At 33.1% G+C, this 12,619-nt stretch overlaps 1 protein-coding gene across 3 annotated transcripts in view; it reads left to right on the top strand.

Moving 5' to 3' along the window:
* The first annotated feature begins 1,541 nt into the window (after positions 1–1,541).
* LOC119068645 (proton channel OtopLc) overlaps positions 1,542–12,619 on the top strand; it is a 41,126-nt gene continuing 30,048 nt past the window's right edge. For all 3 annotated transcript variants that reach the window (XM_037172320.1, XM_037172319.1, XM_037172318.1), the window contains exon 1: positions 1,542–2,663. The gene's annotated coding sequence lies outside the window, so the exon portion shown is untranslated. The remainder of the gene's footprint in view (positions 2,664–12,619) is intronic.

Here is a 12,619-nt window from a genome sequence, read left to right as displayed (position 1 = left end):
GTCCTGATGCGAATTGGTGTAAGAAATATGAGAACGAGAAAGGATTTATTCAATTTTAGGCCCATATCGGGTTGGGACATTTAATTTCGGTGTAATTTGTGTTCATCTGAGACTAATTTCATTTCACTTTAACAATAGTTTGCACAGTATTGGTAATTGAATCTGGTTCAAAGAGGAACGTTCTTCAAGTAGTTTCCGTTTTTTCTGTTAAGATCTTTCTGTAATACCACTGCGAATTGTAATCTAAAAGTCGGTATTTTTAGACGGGTTCAACAACAAATTGTCAATATCGACCGTTTCCATAAGCCTCTTTCGATTGTCTCAGTTTTAATTAAAATAGAGTCTAATGTTGCATTCAAGAACTGGGACGAATTTAAAGCATAAAAGCTTCCGGCAGAATTCATATAAAGCATCTCCAGTTTATTTTTGCTTCCTTCACTCAATTGTCACAATAATTTTATTACAAAAGCCACTCCTGACTTTGTATAGACCACTCCTATGACAATTTATGAAAGCTACCAGGAATATATTTTTTTTTATTTCATTCACAAAATAATCTTTGCATAATGATATACAGGATGTTGTGCATTTAAACATTAATTACGAGGCTTCCTGAAAAAAAAACCGCACAAAAAAAACGCTTTCAACGTTCTCTCATTACAAAAGTAAATACGCTATGCCGTTCCAATGAACTTTCTATCTATACTCTTCAAATTTGGGTCAACGAACATAACATATTTTTACCCAACAATACCACCTTCTCTTTTGAGCAAGGATATAGTCAAAAACAATTCTCGTACAACCTAACAGGAACAAAGAAAATGGCACGGATGATATTTAGGATACGCGGTTGAACATGTATACATGACTGTTAGTACTACCACATTTTCTACGAGCTCGTGAAACGAATTTCAATTAGAAAACTTATTTCGAAATTTGTGCTAAAAATATTTTAGGATTTCTAAAAATTTGCCTTTTTTATATTCAGCATCTTTGTGCGACGATTACGAAGGATTTTTTGCACGTAATTCTTCTTTTAGATTTTTTCCCATAGAAAAATCTTATTTGATAATACACAAGCTAAGGTTCATAGACACCCCAATCTTTATTGTTTCATCTAATCCTCACACGGTACGTTAAAGTATTCTTTTTCATGCCACTGTGCCATAATTCTAGAATGTAAGCACAGACATCCATACACACTCAACATTTTGCTCGTTTCATTTATTCGAACCGTACTCTCAGAGCTGGTATAATGCAAAAATATTTTGTCCACCGTTGCCAATATTTTCTCATTTTCACCGAAAAAAAAGTTTTCCCATAAAATTCAACCACCGATAAATATTTTAACTCTCCCGAATCCCATGTCATATACGCATCCAAAAACTGTACCAATACAACGTACCGAAATACAAATGGAAAACACATCCACACACTCATACATTCTCACGTCATCGCAACGTTAAACTCTGTTTAAAGCACATAATTTGAGTTTCTGATCGTTTGCGTAGATATATTTTCCACATTTTCCCACTCACATTTAAGTATAATCTTTGTAACGAAAGGGCCATCGTAGTATTTGTAGAATTGTAGAATAGTTTAGTCAACATGCAATATTGTTGTGAAGTGGAATTATAAATCGAAAATATCGTATTCTGTTGTGTAGTTATGGACATTGACTAAAGTAATGTGCTAGTGTCATATTTAGATATTTCGTGTCGATGGATAGTTAGGCATCAAAGAAGCTGTTCGGTCGTTAGATTTTTTACTCAGTCAAAATAATTCTCGATGTGAAGCAAAAAAAATGTATTAAAAAAGAAATACGTAAAAATTCCCGTGCGAATCAACTTGTACCCAGTCAACGAACGTATATTATAACATTTTGTGTTGTTGTATAATAGGATCGTTAAATCGTTGCACAGATTTGAAAAAAAAAAACGAAATAAAAAAAATTTGTTTTGAATGAGAAACCAAATGATGTTGTAACGGATTAGTGAACGGCGGAGATTTGTTGATATCGCTTGTGTTGTGCTCTTGTTTGGGTGCCGTGAAATATTCCGAAACATTATGCGTGTCTGTGAACTGTAGTCATACTGAATGCTATTCAAAAACCGTATAAAACGCATTGCACTTAAACTAATTTTGTGTGTTTCTAACCGAAATAAAAGTCTGAACGTCTGGGGTGTCTATTGACATCGTTTAAAAACTATTTTCTACAATACAATAAATTCCATTATAGATGTGCTAGCCGACAGACGTAAAGTGCTTTTCCCTGTTTCATACAATAATACGGTGAAAAAAGAAAAAAAAAAGAAAGAAAAATTTTCATAATAAAAAATAAATTTTGGAAGAAAAGATTTTTCTTGCATCTCCAATTCAAATAACTTAACACTTTGTTTATACTTTCTATACAAAAATAATCCAACGGAATTGTTATGCGTGTTATATAATATGTTCTATACAGACCGTTTCCTTAAGCATTAAATTTCGACTGAATTTTCGTTGTTGTTTGGATGGTGTGTAATTAGTTCTTTATTGGATTATCATAAATTCAATACAATAATCGAATAAACATCCGGATTAGCTTCTTGTATCTTTCGTGGATTTTATGGATGGGAGACAACATAAACATATGTCTCATTAATTAAAATATTTTTTTCGTGGTAAGTGGATGGAACATTTTTCGTTTTAACATTAATTTCAATTTAGTTTATTCAATTTGTCGTTTTTTTTCTTCTTCAATTCTTAATGATTTCCTTCGACAAACTTTAAACATGACCAATACGAAAACAAACAATTGCTGGCCGCTCCGCATTTTTTTTTAATTAATTAAAAAAATAATTCTTTAATTCATCAACGATAATCGGTATTTCGGTGTATTATGGAATTTTGCGTCAATTTTCGTTTACATAATAATACTGATGATGGACAGGGTCATTTGTCGCACCCACATGATCAAATATTATGTTTAATTTCGTGTTGATAAAGACATCAACTTTATTTTTCCATTACAAATAATGAAAACGAAGATTAAATCTCCATTATAAGCCATGGTAGTATGCTAACAGTACACATTTCCAAATTTAATCCATTCTGCCGCTCGGTTTCCCAATGTTATTATTGTTGTAACAATTTTAATTGCAATGAATATGGTCAATATTAGTTCAAATTAGATTTCTACCGGCCGAAGAGCTATTAATTTTGGTGAATAGTTTGGTGGGGGTGTTTTAACAACAAAAAAATATTTCATTCGAGAAAAAACTTTAATTATAAAATGTAAATTTCTTTGTTGTGTAAACAAATTTTGTACAACGCTACAGACATCTCCACTTTCCTATTGTTCAAGATTTGTGACGATGAACGAGAAAATGAAACCAATTCATTTGTAACTTTTGTTGAATTCCTGGAGTCTCCACAGAAATTCTTTGAAAAATAATTTGAGCGAACAAAAAGAAAACTTTTTTTTATGTAAACAATTCATTGAATGTTTTCGTTTCGGATGCTAACTCTTCTGTGGATGCAGATAAAATAAATAAATGAACTAATGCCTAAGTGGGAGCCCATCTGTACACAGTATTGTTGTGATTGATATATCTATCGGTCGAGAAGCCGTTGTTTTGTTGGGTAAAAAACGAAATGATTTGAATGAAAAACTGATTTTTTCTCGAATACTTGCACCCGTATTCGTTTAATCCTCCTAATTTTAATTTGTTGTTAATGAGCCATAACGACAGAATTTAATATTTTAGAATATTTAGACGCAATATGAAGGTCAGTTTGACCTGGTCAAGCAAAAAAAAAATGATCATTTCAGTCACCGATATGTGGGTTTCCAAAATGTAATTCCAATGCTGGAACAAAAACAAGCGTTACTAATTAATGACGATAGGTATGGTCATAATTTTGATGTTGCAACATATACATTTCAGTTGATTAATTGATATCTTTTTTCAAACATTCCCAAACTGTGTGGTAATTTGGAAATAAAAAGAGTCGGCGATTACCATATGACTTCATAAAGAATTCAGACAGTGACCATCAATTTAAGCGAGTTCTTAAGTTCTTAAGTGTGCGTTTTTGATGCCGTTGGTGATTTAATAGTACATTACGTCCGAGGTTCCAAATTTTTATTTTGACCAGAGGCGCCGACTTTGAATTCGTTCATGGGGGGCTCATGGGGGGCAAAGAGCACAAAATGATAAAAAAATTGTGAAAAACCCTAGGAATTTAAAGAAGTTTTGCATTGTCATGGGGGGCAATCGCCCCCCTCGCCCCCCTATACTCGGCGCCACTGATTTTGACGAGTGGGAACGTAAGGGCTCGACTACTGTCGATTTTCCTGTTTACCAGTTTTCAAATTTATTCCTCGCAAAACTTACAAAGAGTTAAAGAAACATAAAGAGTCGTAGTACTTACTTGTACGTGTGTGGAATGGAAGAAATGAAAATACAGACGCTACTGTTATGTGATGGAAAACTCACGTGAAACGAATAAAACAAAACCCACTAAAAGTAAAAACTTATCTTGAGTTAAGTTTACTTCAAGAAAATACTTTCTTGATAATAGGTCTTGGCTGTCGTACGTTGGTAATATTTTCATTGTAATTCAGTTAGAATAAATAACACGAAGACCCATAAATTTTACATTTTTTTCTGGTTGTAATGGAAAATACTTCTACAGAAACTACAATAACTTGTCCCCAATAAAATGGGGAAAATATGTAAATGGAGCAGGCAGGTTAAAGTCAGGGAAAAATCAACAATCAACATGTAAATAATAAAATAATAACTGAATTACTATTCATCCTCGTTCAACTCTATTTTTAGCATTAGAGTACGCAGTAATTTTTACTAATATTTGAACTTCAGTTCAAAAGTATCCCCTATTTGTATTAAAAGAAAATTTTTATTTTTCCCTTGTACCTCTGTACGTACAACGTGGAATACACGGCGTAACGAGTATTAATAATTCTCTAAATAACTGCCGCGGCTATAAATACATTGATGGGGTCGGTGCACGACATCATAGACAGAGTGGTTTGCACAGTGTGTACATATAGCTTCTCCCCATGTTATACAGAACAGGTGGTTGTCAAGGAAACAACCGACAACACTTTCCCTATTATATATGCTTCAAACATGAAAATATTGTTTATGTTTTGTTTATTCACCGACCCGATTATCTGAACATTCAAAGTAGATGCAGCCCCCATAACTTGTCTATATGAAAGAGGTGTAGTGTTATGTGTAGAAAACAATTTTTTTTTTCATTCTGAACATAATCAGTCGTAAATGTAATTTGAATTGAAGGTCCCTCAAAATGTATAAATCTGAAATTTGTTGTCAGTTGAGAAAAATTAAAAAAGACAAATTGTTATGCTGCAACGCCAGCAGATAGAGTCTATCTGATAGACACACTCGTGTGTACTGAATCCGATAGAGAGTGTTGTAAAATTTAATATGCGTTTTGTCAACTTAGGTGGATTCAGTGAATGTTGTTTGTTAATACATATATAGTCGAAATATATATCGAAGTCATTTGATTTGGTTGAGTTACCTCTATCATTATTAAAACGCGAACGAAAAATATGCTGATCGTCATGTGTGAGAGTATGCTGCGTTTAGTTTGTGGGAATACCGTGGTTGTAACGTTGCATTGTCATATCCAAAATAAAGATATTTTAATGATTGATGAATGAATGGAAGGTAGATTGGTAGCAATTTTGTTTTAATTTTTTTTTTTTAACATTTTTACATTGTCATGGACGGCACATGAGAAAACAAATGTGGGTAAATGATTGTGTGAAGAAGTGTAGGTCTTAACACGACTTTTTTCAACTTTAGGCTTTAGAGATCAAAGTCTTTTGGATCATTAATATTAATTTCATATCGATTTTTGTTGTGGAACGGTTTGTGCACAATTTCGAGTTTGTTGAAACAAGATATTAGTTTACTCTTTACTGTAACTGCTTAACCAAATTTTAATAAAATTTCTTAAATCATTCGGTTTCGTAGTGCCGAATGTCTGTCAACAAAAAATATTTCCGGATATTATTGATCAGTTTGAGAAACTCACTCTAAGACTTATTAATTATATATCTCCTGCTTAATATATTAGCTATTTTCTTAATATAGTCAACCGAGGTCATCCATAAATAATGAAATTGGGTTTTCCGAGTTTATACTCCCAACGAAATAATATTGTCATTCCAATGACCCATAATTCTATTAAAGAATAGTAGTGGTTAGTGGTTATACGTTGCGGTAAAATGAGTTCACACAACGTTTGTATAATGCTTGCAATGCAAAATACAGTCTACTGTGAATAGATTCTTTTCATTTCTCATTTCATTTCGCAATAATGGCACACTAATGAGGGATCAGCTCCATCTTTCTGTCTTACGAAAAATGTTAGTACAATATGACACTGACACATAATTCAAAACTCACCACTAAGGATAACTCACGGCTAAGGGTAATTCATGGCTGAGTTAATATAACATTGAAAAAGTTGCTATATGTAATTAAATTGGGAGTCTTATAATTCGGAGGTTTACAATTCTGTTTTCCATTTCCTGTCACCAATTTCTTCTCCCGCGTTCTCTTTCCTGTGGTCAATTCCTTCTTATCCGTAATCCTTTTCCAAATCTTCTAGCGACTCAATGGCGTAATAGTTAGCACGTTTGCTTTCTAATATTCGATTGAGTTGTCAGTGTCGGTGGTTCGAGCCTCAACCAGGCCAGAAAAAAAATCAGTTGTCAGACGTGTACACAAATACACAGCTGGTTGAATCGATTCATAAAAAAATCTGATATGGTTGTTGTGTAGAGCGTCACACGGCTTACCGGTCAAGACATTGTTGGGAGCTACCGGTATTCTACTCCTACTGCGCACTAAGGCGCAATATTCAAAAATCCATCAGAGTGTAAAATACTTAGAAGGCGTGGTTCGGAATTCACGTTAAGCATGTGGTCCCTAGTGTTAGCTCATTACAATACCATGTAAAAGTGCCTTCACTAGCTATAGCAGCAAATGGTAGCCGAATCTGTCACTTAAAATTAAAATGTGTCCTCCCGGCTAAACAATAACCATACGCTATTATTGTTATTATTATTCCAAATCTTCAGCTCGTACCCAATTCTAGCTCCGTACTATCGCTTCCAATCGGATATCAGCTGGACTATGGCAACGCCACTCCCGACACCGCTGACACCGATACATCGCCATTCCTCATTAAACTCATCAATTCTTTTCTGCCATGGTGACTTCGGTTTCCATCACCAATTCGGTTCTGCCATGATCAATTCCAAATACCAGATTCCGAAACCAATTCGAATTCCATGATTGTTTCTGGACTTCATGATCAATTCTCAATTCCACCGATTGTAACTATCGTAACTTCCTCGATTCTCATTACTTTCATGCAACCGTGTTATGACTTCCCGAGCAATCGTTTTCCTGATTCCGATCGTGCCAATTCCAGTGTGGTTTATTTTCCAATACCGTGCCATTCCGATGATAACATTCCAGTATCGTTTATTTCCAGATACTCTGCCGTTCATTCACATCGAACAAAATAAGTTTGCATACAAAATAAAACTTTTTTTCCTCATTTCCCGCGTTCTCTGGGCCCATAACTTTTTGGTTTTCTACGGTATCAGGAACGACAAATAGACCAATCACATACGGAATATAAGAAACTTTATTGTAAACGTCTGTTTGTGTAAACGATTATCAAAAGACTTAATTTATGGAATTCGTCTCAGCATACTAAAACGAATGTACTGATTCCTAGATTATTATGATTACTCAAAATCCAACATTATATTCTTCGGTCACTTGCGTTTGTATATGAGTAGAAAAACCAAAAAATAAATCTTTGACACTTGACTTTTCAAACACTGTACCCCCAAAAATTGAAACATTTCAATTTCAAACTGTGGCTTGTTTTAGAATGTTAATCACTGTAGCTTCCAAATACTCTCTTTGTCAAAGAATCTATTGAATTTTAAGATCTAAGTTTAAATTTAGTGATTTATAAGACGTTTTAAAGTTAATATTCCCCTGTAGAGGTCGGAACAGATCAGATTAATCTGAAAATTTTCAGATCAGATTGAGAAATTTTCAGATCAGATCTGAACTGAATCTGAAAAATTGTATCTGAAATTTTCAGATTCAGATCAGATTACTATTGAATTGAATCTGATCTGAATCTGAAATTTCAGATCACTTGATTTCAGATTCAGTTCGGATAAAAACTGATTTGATCTGATTATCTGAAAAATTTGTATGAAAATTTCACGAAATTGCAAAAATTTTCAGATCAATCTGAAAAATTTCAGATCAGATTGCAAAAATTCAGATCTTCAGTTTTCAGTTTGAATTCAGATTTGATCTGAAATTTTCAGATTCAGATCAGATAAATTTTAAATCAATCTGAACTGAATTTGAAAATTTCGGATCGTCTTTTTTCAGTTTCAGATCAGATAAAAGTGATCTGTTCCGAACTTTATTCCCCTGTGATAATTGTTAATTGTGTGATTCACCTTTTCAGAGTGAAATAACGAATATATTTTCGCGTTTAATTAACACTGTTTAAGGTAAATATGAAAGATTTGATGACATTGTGATTTACAAGATTTACAAATGATTTACTGAAGTGAGTACCCCCTCGGTTACCGTTAGGAGTTTAAATTGCCTATATTTGCTAAATTACTTCGATTTACATTTGGTTTTTAATGCCACCAACGGACCGATTCGGAAAAATTTCAAGTATTTCATTAAAATTTGGTTTCAATCAATCTGTCGACACATATTCTTCTGCTATTTTGATTGATGGACTAGTCTTTAAGTTTTCAGATGAGACTCAAAATACATTTTTTTTTCGATCAGTATGAGGAGCAGTTATTTTCGACTGAAATTTCAATACAGAAATAAAATCCATTTATAATTCTCATCCAGTTACACTTAATCAACTAATAAAATATGGAGAAAAAAATCTGAATTACCAGACAAAGGGAGATCGAAAAGTTCAATATCAACAGACTGTATTTTTCGGTACTAATCTTTTAAAACTAAAATCAAACCGAAATTACTCAATTAATTAATTTCTGAACTTCAAACCATCACACTAAAGATATTATTTAACAGAGTTTATATTATGCCGTTAACCCGGCCCAATAAAAAACCATTTGAGAAAACACATTTTACATAACATAGGCCTGGATTATCCATTAAGTTTTCATCAACGCTAATTACTGGTAACTGGCTGATATGATAAAAAAAATATTTAAAAGAGAGAGAAACGTAAAATTTTATTCTCAAAATGTTATAATAATATTTATTAATAGGTATCATGTTATGGCATCACCGATTTATTTTTGTTCTCACAGTTTGTATTCTAAAGGAAAGCGTTACGTATCGGTTCGGTTGTAGGAAGAAAAAAAAAACCGTAGTCTCAGCGCGCTCTATATTTATATCTATAGTGTATACAAAGTACTTACTTCTCTCCGAAATAATGTCGCACGAATTGTTATTTTCAAGTTTTCGAGAAATGTATGTTGATAATCGTTATACGATGTAAAGCGTTAAGTGCATTCAATTACAGTCGGTATTCTTGTAAGCGCTATTTTCGATTCAGTGTTCACCATTTGAAGGAGATGCAAGCTTTACGAATTGGTTCCTGAAACATAGAGATATAAAGAACTTTTTTCCGCACATTTTTCAGAGTAAGGTTTGAAAACAGTGTGATATAAATCTAGCCCAATAAACTTTTAATTAGGGTGTGCATCGTCGATTTTTTTTAAATCCAAAAATCACATAGTTTTTCATGACCGTCAGAGGTCAGTTTCTAGAAGAAATTTTGATTTTTATCCAAAAATCACATCGTATTCCATGATCTTCAGAGCCCCCTGATCATTTTCCAGGAGAACTTTTGTTTAAATTTTATGTTTTAATGGTACCGGCCGAGCAATTTTTGTGTAGAGCATTATTTACGAGTAAACATTTATAGTGTGGAAACATTTCCGATGGGTACAATGAGATTAGCCACAAATTGTCGGTAACGGCACAGAGTTTATTTTGATATTACATAGAATTTGAAAAAATTCACATTTGTAAACGTTCGACCCTTCAAAGTAGAAATTTTGGTCCCAGCTCAACTTTGAAGTGCAATTTCACACAGATGGTTCATCATGACCTAGGTCAAATTGAGCGTTATTTAACTCACAATTTCATGAGGTACAACAAAATAGTTTTTAAAATTGGATGGAAAATGTGAAAAAATTGCATTTTATTGTTAGTGACTCCTACTTAAAAATTGCTCAACAAAGTTCTTTTTGAAAATGATCAGGGGGCTCTGACGGTCACGGAACACCATGTGATTTTTAAATATTTTTAATGGATACAATTCCCATAAAACCTCTCAGGCCGTTTGACATTATTTCTAGAACTGTAATGGAGCAAATCAAGAATAATTGTAAAGTTATTGCTTCAGTCCAATGGCTTCAAGGCCAAAAATGAAGGAGTTTTCATCAGGGCCGGAATGGCTTTTTCTCAAAATTTGGTCCCATTGAACGTAGCAAAAATTGAGTATCTGTTTCGGACCAGCGATTTTACACATTTTCGTCCGGGTCGCAACAAGCAAAATTTGCTACAACTTTTCAAAACTTGTTTTTCAAAATACAGGGAACGTTGAACGTTTTTTGGGAAAAGTTTTGCAAATTTTACAAAATTTGAGCAAATTTTGGAAAAAGTTAGTAAATCAATTTTCCAAAAATAGGCACTGCGATAAGTCGTCCAAAACAGATACGCTAATAACTATATTGTTGAATATAGACATAGTTATAAAGTGCCGCCAGTAACGACCACATCAAACGCTGTTTAATGATATTTTGAATCTGAATTTTGCTGTAAAAAGCGTTGCAAATGAATTTAGTTCGTCAGGAGTATAGAAGAAAATATTGTAAACTTAAGACGACTTCCACCAGTCTCCAACATCAAATTGCATCTGATTTTTTTCCCCAATAAATCTGTGCGTATCACGTATATGGTAACAACATACCACAAACGATTTTTTTTATTTGTGTCAGTTTACTTGAACACCTCGATCTCCATTTGATGTGTGAATCAACATAGCTATAAAACATTCTTGGGAATACATAAAAGGATGTGTCTTAGTATGTACTTCAAATGAAAAAAAAACAATCCGTTAATTACGGACAAAGCACATAAAACTTAACAACTCGGATTTCTTTGTAAGGTCGATAGTACTGCGCCAGTTTATATTCATAAAAAAAAACGTAAATAAACAGAAACAAAGCCATATGCCAAACCGAATATATACCAAAATATTTTGATTATTGTCTTAGGTTGAAGACTAGACGAACCATTTTCATAGGACTGTTTATTCTTGAGTAAAAAATGTGCGGCATGTGCGAGTTTGGAATTTTCAATCAAAACAAATCTTTCACATTGATCACAAAGACATTCCTAAATTTGCGATAGTTGCAATATGATTGAGCGATTATAATACGAAAATGTTTTTTGCTATAAAAATAATAATGAAGACCTCGCCAGTTGATGATGAGATTATAATCACTGTGATGTCTGACGACATCACACAAAATAAAGTTGCAAAGAAAAACGTATTTTTGTGAGATTTTATTTCAGTTTATAATTTGCCTGTTTCCATCAGCTATCTATATACACACTGTTTACTAGACACATCGGTATGGTGACTTTGAATCGGTGGTTTCGGTAGATTTAAATTAAATTGTGAGCTGTGCTGTTTGGCAAAAATCTACGATGAATATTTAGAATTAAAGCGAAAGTGAACACACATTTTATATGAGAAAGTCACACACCGTTCTATATTACGCTGTTTGTGGTTCTGTGTATTATACCTTCGATAATATTCTTAATATAAACATTTAGAATCTAAAAAAAAAGTTTCGGTTTAATTTGAAACTTCTCAATGAATTGCAAACATCTGTTTGCACGTTCGAAAATGGAGCAAACCGTTTTGACAAACCTATTTTCGTGTCTTTTTTTCTTGTTCTTTTATCATTGCAAAAGATGTTAGTACAGATTAGTTTGACAAGTTCTGATTTTAAAATGGAGCAATGTGTCTGTCTGGTCTGTGGTTTATGTTGTTTTGAAAAGTTTCTTTATATGTTCTTGGACAGTACACACTGTACACACATATACATTATTTTCGGTTCGGCATCAAATATGTACTTACGGAAATCATATTTTTGTATGTTGTACGTGTACAGATTTCATTTATGAGTTCTGTATAATAATTAAGAATTGCTGATGTTCTCGACTAGTAGGTGATAACCACTGTTAGTGACTGGTTGTTTATTTTTGTTAGTTTTTTTTTTATTGTTTTTTGGGTAGTGAAGTTACTAAATACTTTACTTGTTTTTCGCCATCGTGAGTGAATAGCTTCTTGTAACTCGTAGACTTCACATTCGTTAACTAAGTGGAGCGATTTTAATTTGGTCAATACTTTAGCTTATAGGTATAGCTTGTAACACAGTTCAGCTTTACCTATACCTGACTGTTCAGCTTTACTTATACCTGACTTTAAATTCTTTACCTTGGCCCTATCAATTTCA

Source organism: Bradysia coprophila, assembly GCF_014529535.1.
Source record: "Bradysia coprophila strain Holo2 chromosome X unlocalized genomic scaffold, BU_Bcop_v1 contig_20, whole genome shotgun sequence".
Classification (NCBI taxonomy): domain Eukaryota; kingdom Metazoa; phylum Arthropoda; class Insecta; order Diptera; family Sciaridae; genus Bradysia; species Bradysia coprophila.
The sequence above is the reverse complement of the archived record's forward strand: the minus strand, read 5'-3'. Positions and strand labels throughout refer to the sequence as shown.